Genomic DNA, 8,414 nt, shown 5'->3' with positions numbered 1-8,414 from the left:
TAGAGAATTGTGATAAAGAGGCTTCATGAATAATGCATCTCGTTCAAAGAGTAGATACATGCAATGTTTTGTGATTCAGTTTCTTGTTAAGACCATGTCTATGTGGGCTCTTCAATATAGATGTACATATACATCAAGGAAAATGATATACTAAGAAGTGACTTACTTGGTAACTTTAGATTGACGGGGCAGTGCCTTAACTGATGCCCCTCAACTCCACATCCATAACACACATTGGTACCATAGTGACATACCCCCGAATGATATCTTCTACACTTCATGCAACGGCGATGAGGTCCACTAAACTGACTCGCCCCACTGACCTGATATTTACCCTTTTTACCTACATCATAAGCATTCCCCTTATCCTTCCTCCAGGCCTCTATGGCGGGAGAAACAATCTTTGTACCGGTTTGCTGTGTGGGCCTTTGGAATTGCCCAAATCTACCACCACTAACATGTTGTTGATCATACCCACAACACGATGCCAAATATTCCTTCCCGCATATCGGGAAGACCGGGATGGGCGTACCCAACCTACGACATTTGTTCTTCTTGTGGCCCCTCTTCCCAAACCATAGAATATTTCAAGAGTCATCCAATATCTCCGCAAGTGATACTTCTACAAATCAAACAATCTGGCTCATTGGTACCAACAACCCTCTTTCGTTTCTTAGGTGCTTTCACCACATGATCCGGTGGTGCGGTGACATTGATAGGGACAAGGACACTTCCTTTAGGAACAAGTTCTTCCAATCCCTCCACGGCTTGACACATTCTCCCAATGAACTCTGATGTAATCTCCCTCAAATTCAACGGTGAGTCCATTCCCTCCTTGCTGCTTTTAAATTGTGGATTACTCTTCTGGAAAATGAGACATGACAAGGAAATTAGCTTCCTATCTTGAGCTTTATCGCACGATCTGGAGTATCAAAGAAGGGTAACATTCCTATACGTCCAAGTAGCCTTCCTATTATAGATGTGGTCAACAACACACCGATAAGAAGGACTCTACTAGAGATGGCTCCGAGACATCCTAGGACACTTAAAAACCTTAGGCTCTGATACCAAGCTTATCACGACCCGACCTTGGGGTGCGCAACCAGCGCTCAACCGAGATACCCCGGTCAAGCAAGCCTATATGATGCCTTCTATCCAATATTACCCATGTCCAATATAAAATAAATATCAAGAGATATACATGAGGAGAATAAAATGCTCTACATTCTTTTTCCATCATTCAAAAGATATCCATTTACGATTTCCAAAATATTACAAGTTTATAGCTATGATGAAAAATAGGTTTGCCAAATACCAACACTTCTAGTTCAATTTCCAACATCAGACACCACCCACAACCTGTCTACGGAGCCTCTAAGTATAACAGAAGTGAAGAATGGAAGTGCCAGTGACAAGGCCTCGGCTATACCTCTAAGCACAAAATACAATATCGAATGACATAAATCCTGGAACAGAGTAGGCCTCACCATAACCTGCTGAGTAGAGAGTAACTGCTAATCAGGATCACAACCGCTCGCTGATGAACCACCCGCATCCATTGAAGATGCAGCGCCCCCCGACAAAAGGGACGTTAGTACATATGGAATAATATTAGTATATAAAGCTAAATATCCTCTTTTGAAATAGAATGCCAATATAAGAAAGGGAAAATTTTTGACTACAGTAAGCAACGATCAATGATATCCAAAGGCCAAGTTAAAACATAACAATTTTCAAAATACGAAAATAATACTATTTTTGGTTGGGAGATCTTTAGCACCGATATACCACCGTGTTTTTAGCACGGAGTCCGATCACATCCGATCGGCTAGGCCATCGCCCCAAGAATAATATGGTTTGACATGTAATATGAAAAAATATTTTACCAAGAGTAGGAACCACCATGCGCACGATATGGCATCCGATCTCTACCTGGCCGGCTAGGTCGTCTCCCCATATATGCCGTTTGAGTCGACATTAAATCCAAGACTATCAACAAGCTCATCCCAATTAAGGGAAATAATCATAATCACATCAATATTTCAATCTCATCCCAAATAAGGGGATCAATTAGCAAACCCAGAAAACAGACTATGAAGACATAACTCGACGATGAATCCATCCCAAGGAGGTGATAGCTAATTCCTCGTGATACTAACGATATGATTTGTTGTGTCCGTACTCTTCATAGGGAAACTCGAGAGGGATGTAGGGTTTCTTCAAGCACCCTAGCTTGTCATTCTTCTTGAACACTAGCATCTTTAGGAAACCGTGTGGGGTACTATTCTCTGGCACCAACAGACCCGAACTATCCCATGGAAGTTTGGTGAAGCCCCCAATTTCTTCTAAAAGAGGATTCATCTCTATATTGCCGAACCGAAAAATAGCTCTCTTTTCATCCCAAAACATAGTGGCTGCCTCAATCAATTCTCTCTTTGTCTGTATGTTCAACGAGGATGGAAAATTACCCAATACCCTTCTCATGTGGTTTCTGTCACACGGTGCGAGGTCATTCTACCAATCAATCAGCAGAGGTGGGATGTTCTGGATCATGTCGAACCTGGGAATTTCATGCCTCATTTTTTGAAATTAAGTAAAAGAGTTAGCCCATTTCCCCTGCAGATTTAATTATTTACGCAATAACAGTCACATTTCTCCAAGTAATACACATAGCATGATTGTGTCCGTGATAACAGGCACGAGTGGAATATGATGTTGAAAGAATGCTTATGCGAAAGTGATAACACATAGTCAAGTAATTTATATGATGAAAGCACATAATGGCAGTATTAAATAATGCGATAAAATAATTGAAAGAGAAAGGGAAAAGAAAAGACAAAGGAAATAGTTAGCATGGTTCACAAAATTCGAAAAAACTCAATTAGATGAAGCAAATAACCGAGATGGGGAAGGGAGGTCAATGATGTAGCAATTTCAAGCAAACAAAGGTGTGGGAAGAGGGAAGTCAAATAATTCAATAATCCACACAAGCAAAATTCATTATGGCAAGAGCCCAAGCATATCCCCAACGTAGTCACCATGCTGTCACACCCTGTTTTCTGGCAAAAGCGGCTTTCGACATATGACAACTCTTTTAAATGGGTATTAAAAGAGAAGAGTCGCCACCTAACAATTTTAAGGTGTGTTAGGGCACCTATTTGTAAATAACTTTGTTTAAACTAGTCTGTGTTACCAAAGATCGGGTAAGGGCTCAAATTAACTCAGAGAGAAGGGGTTAGGCACTATTCGGGGTCCACAGCTGTGGTTCTCGGCCAAATTTTACACTATGTGGATTATCGAATTATAATTACCCTTGTGATCATATCAATTAAATACAGTTGTGGTTCTCGACCAAATCACTAATTATAAGATAAAACAAGTGATGAATGAAAGTGCATATATGAAAGAAGTAGCATCCACTAATAAGTGATTGGTACAATCTTTTGGGAATTACAAGTTACAATCTAGTTCAATCTAAATTCAATTAACAAATGTATAAGTAGTAACCAATATGGGGGTCCTAAGTTTTTTAGCCTAAAGGATCACCTCGTGCAATATAAATAATACTTCGCAACTCTTTTAAGTATAAGGCTTGCTCATATTATTCAGTGAGCACAGACTATCATCTCCTGCTACCCAATTACTATCTTGAAGTTGTTTACCTAAAAGCGTTCTAGTTCGATTCTAAATCACGTCCTATGTGTGCTTTACTCGCCCCATACCTACAGTCCAGGAGGCCTTTGGACCTACTATTTTGGTGGTTCTAGACTTCCTTAGGTTGCTCAAAATGAGAAAACTAAGTGCGCAATCAAAACAAATAGACTTCACATAACAACACAAATTTGCTCAAGTTCACCTCCTCATATAAACTCATGTGCACACATTTAAGCAAATAGTTATTACTTATATGATTGGGTTCAGAATTAGGTAGAAGGGTAGCTATAATAAGTAGACTTAGAATTGTAAAGTGCTAAGTAGTTCACACCTTATAGGCATGGTTTCTATGTGATTAAGCAATTCAACAGTTAGTGTAAAGTCCTATAGGTAGGATTTCTAGATGACCAATTTTTGACGAAGAAGCTGCTTTAATATATAATTCCGTTAAAGGATCCTATAGTAATGCTTTCTAGGTGAGTGATAGCATCCTATAGGCATGGTCTCTAAACAATTCATATCTGGGCAGCAAAGTCATTAAAAGTGCAGATTTGTTTATTTGTCCTTATAGGTATGCTTTCAAGGCGGGCTACGTAACAAAGGAAGATATCAACAAGGGCAACTTTTATTACTTGGATTGACATCCTACAAACATGGTGTCTCGATGAGTTACTTAATTGAAAGAAATACACCAAGGCACGCAGTTTCAGTTATTTGTATTGTCCTCCTATAGACATAATACCTGGGTGCAACAAGTCCAATTCAGATCCTACATGCATGCTCTCTAACGTTGCAAGTTATTATATTAGCCCTAAGTCATGTCTTCTAAAAGGACATCATGTTGCACAGATAATTTCCAAAGAATGAGGCATGGCAAGCAAACAAGACAGTTAGAATCCTATAGGCATATTTTCTACCCATTCATGCAAGAAATAAAGTATCACAGCCCCCATTTTCACTCATCCCAATCATTTGTTATTAAGGTTATTACATGCCCAAATGAAAGAATACAAACTCAAATATGCCAAATTACAGACTGAAACAAATATAGGCCTAATAAACAGTTACAGGCCCAATACAAAAATAACCATGTTATATTTCTGGGCCTTCAGCAACCTTACTCTTTGCACAACTAGCAGACCCAAATCTTAAGCTCACCAAGACATTAGAGTGTGTCTGAATCCAATGTTCAGGTCCAAAAACATATACGACCCAACACCAGGCCCAAACGAATGACTTACTTACCAACTGAATGCAAAACTTAAACACATAAGTGACAAACTATACACTGAAATAATTAAGCAGCCTTTGAAATCCACACACTTAATTCTTAGAGCTGTAAGTAATAGAAGTTCTAACCAAGGCATATTAATAGAATCACATGAAGTATTGGCAAGTACACAAGGCATAGATATGGTGGACTCATGTTATGTTTCATAAAATAGTGACAGAATTGAACATCATAAGCTGGCAAACTACTTGAAATAAAGTTTCAAAGCAAAGCATAGCCCAGAATTAGCCTAAAGGACTTCAGACAACTATCATGAGAAATAGACAGGAACAAGTGGATGGAAGCTTTCATATGAAGGTTGGAACATGAGAGCCTAATTAGAATGTGGTTACAAACAGCATACCAACAGGCTAGTGGGCATAGATTGGAAAACATATCACTTAGTTGAACATGAGACTTAACATGTTGAGTATTGGACATAATACATAGATTCAAAATCTAAAGAACTCATGGTAGGTAAATAACATATCAACTCTAGACTAACAAGACAGGCAGACATCAGGACTTATGCTAGTTGACCATACATAAGAGAAGAAGCTAAGTATATTGGGACTCACCTAGAAGTCTTAGGCAATACTAAAATACAGGTTGAACAAGTCTGGGAGCACATCATTAAGGTTTACAAATAGCAGAGAAACATGTTTGGATAAACATTAAGACAGTATTGTCACATGGGATTCACATGGCCATCAGGTAAACAATAGATTACACATAAAGGATTCAAAAGAAAGAAGTGCATTGATGTAAATTTTGGGCATGCATTAATTCCTAAGAGTTTCAATACAAGAATCTGAAGCTAATTATGAGAAAGGGCTCATAACAATCACCTAATATAGGAATTCAAGCATACATAAGATGGACATATATAAAATTATAAAGATTCTGATAAAAATGCAGAGTTATAGAGGAACTTCAAAGAAAGGACGACATAGTGTCATATTGGTTCAAAAAAGTTCAAGTAACATAGATGTACAGAAGCATGAACACAAGTAGGGAGTGCATAGAATTGCAAGAGTCTAAGTACTTACCAGTTTGTAGAATTAACGAGCAAATAGAGGAGAAAACAATGTGCCAGTAATAGCTCGATTATCAGTAGCAAAGAGAGAACAACATACCCCAAACCTAGTGCTTCAGACTTCACAAGAGCTTCAGACGAGCCTCGAGCAGTGCTCGCACTGAGAAGGTTGATAAAGCAAATTCCGATGGCCTTGGATTTCAACCGGCCAAGAACAGTAGTATTAGAATAATAGAATAAGTGAGGGAGTAGGAGTGATTAAAAGTCTTTTTTTAGGGGAATTGGGGGAAGGGTTTATATAGTGGTCGATTTTACTAAACAAACATGGAAAATAATCAATTAAACATAAATAAGGAAAGAAAAGATCACATGTAATCAGTGATAGAGTCGGTAAAGAAGATGGAAAAATTTCAAACCCTAGATGGGTCCAACGGTTGCAAATCGGACCAGGGATGCAAGAATCATTCATTATTGATTGTATATAGACGGAACATCACCCAAATTTTCACAAAATCGAAGTCAATGAAACCCATTCTTGAAAGATAGTTCTTGCCAAAAATAGGGCAATAACTAGGTAACACCACATATGCTTATATAATAGCGAAGCATCATGAAATAGGTAAGTGAATCATGGAATAAATCCATGGCGTGGCCGGATTCAGAGAAGTTTTAGGGATAAGGCGGCTAGGGTCCAGTGGAGAGAGGAGGGAAGTTGATAGAATTTAGGGGCGGCAGGGCCGAGGAAAATGGGCTAGGGTTTAGGGGCGAGGGTAGTTAAAAATGGGGTAATGGCTCTAGGTCGTTGATCTCATCAACGGCCATAATTGGAGGAGAAACGGGATGGGTCAGAAAAACGGGTGACGACCGGGTTTAAATTAAAGGGGTCATTTGGTTTGGGATAGGGGAGATTGGTCTAAGGGTTTGGGATATCTTGGCCAGTAATTTGGGCCTGTTTGGTCTAGATATTGGCCTAGTTTTGGGCCAGATTTAAAATACACGAAATTCATTAAAGATAGATTATAAAAATGACTAATAAGTAATAAAAATATTATTTAAGAAATTAAATTATTAAAAATAATAATTCGCAATTATAAGAAATATAAGAATTCTATTTTGACATAAATAATGTAATAAATACAATTATTCTGAGAATATAGGCTATTATTGTAAATATTATAAATAAAAATAAAAAGTGCAAATATAATGTTATAAAATATGCACATGGGTATAAATAATTAATTTAAATCACTCAAAATAATTTGAAGGAATAAATAGTAGATATTTAACAATTAAAAATGCATAAAATCAATTTTAAAGGCATTAAAAATTATAGAAACTACTTATATGATCCCTATATTGGATAATAATACAAAAACAATACTTTGAAAGTATATGGATTACTTTATGAAATATGAGGGCAATATTGAGTATTAACAATTATCGCCGGTTTGTGGATGGGTTTTCATCTATCTCAGCCCCATTGACCAAGTTGACCCATAAGGGTGCTCTTTTCATATGGTCCGACAAGTGTAAGGTGAGCATTAAGAATCTCAAGGCTACATTGACTACAACCCAAGTATTGGTGTTACCTATTGGTATTGGTGTTACAACCCAAGTATTGGTGTTACCTATGATTTAGAGTTGGCAGCCATTGTTCACGCACTGAAGATTTGTAGGCACTATCTATACGGCGTTCCATGTGAGGTCTATACCGACCATCAGAGCCTACAACACCTATTCAAGTAGAATGACCATAATTTGAGGCAGCAAAGATTGTTGGAGTTATTCAAAGACTACGATATCACAATATTATATCATCTGGGGAAGGCCAATGTAGTGGCCGATGCATTGAGTAGGAAGGTTGAGAGCATGGGTAGTTTGGCATATTTACCGGTAGTGTAGAGGCTATTAGCTATAGAAGTTTAGGTTTTGGCCAATCGGTTCGTGATATTACTTGTTGTTGTTGAAAGACACAGTGCAGCGTGGTGGTGGTAAGGAAGTTGTGATTGGTGACGATGGTGCTATGCGGCTTCAGGGCTGGATTTGTGTTCCAAATGTCGATAGGTTGAGATAGTTGATCCTTGAGGCGACTCACAGTTCGCGTTATTCCATTCACATAGGTGTCACAAAGATGTACCGTGACTTGAAACAACACTACTGGTGCATAGAATGAAGAAAGATATTGTTGCTTATATCTTTTAGTGTTTGAATTGTCAACGGGTGAAGTATGAGCATCAGAAACCGGGTGGGTTGCCTCAGATCTTGGAGATACCGGAGTGGAAGTGGGAGCGCATCAATATGGATTTTGTGGTAGGCTTACCATAGACCTTGAGGAAATATGATGTAGTCTGGGTTATTGTGGACTGGTTGACAAAGTCTGCGCACTTTATTCCGATGATGATTTCCTATTCTTTAGAGTAGTTGGCTCAGATTTACATCCGGGAGGTTTTCTGC

Source organism: Nicotiana tomentosiformis, chromosome 3 (genome assembly GCF_000390325.3).
Source record: "Nicotiana tomentosiformis chromosome 3, ASM39032v3, whole genome shotgun sequence".
In the NCBI taxonomy this organism is placed as follows: Eukaryota; Viridiplantae; Streptophyta; class Magnoliopsida; order Solanales; family Solanaceae; genus Nicotiana; species Nicotiana tomentosiformis.
This window is presented reverse-complemented; position numbering follows the sequence as displayed.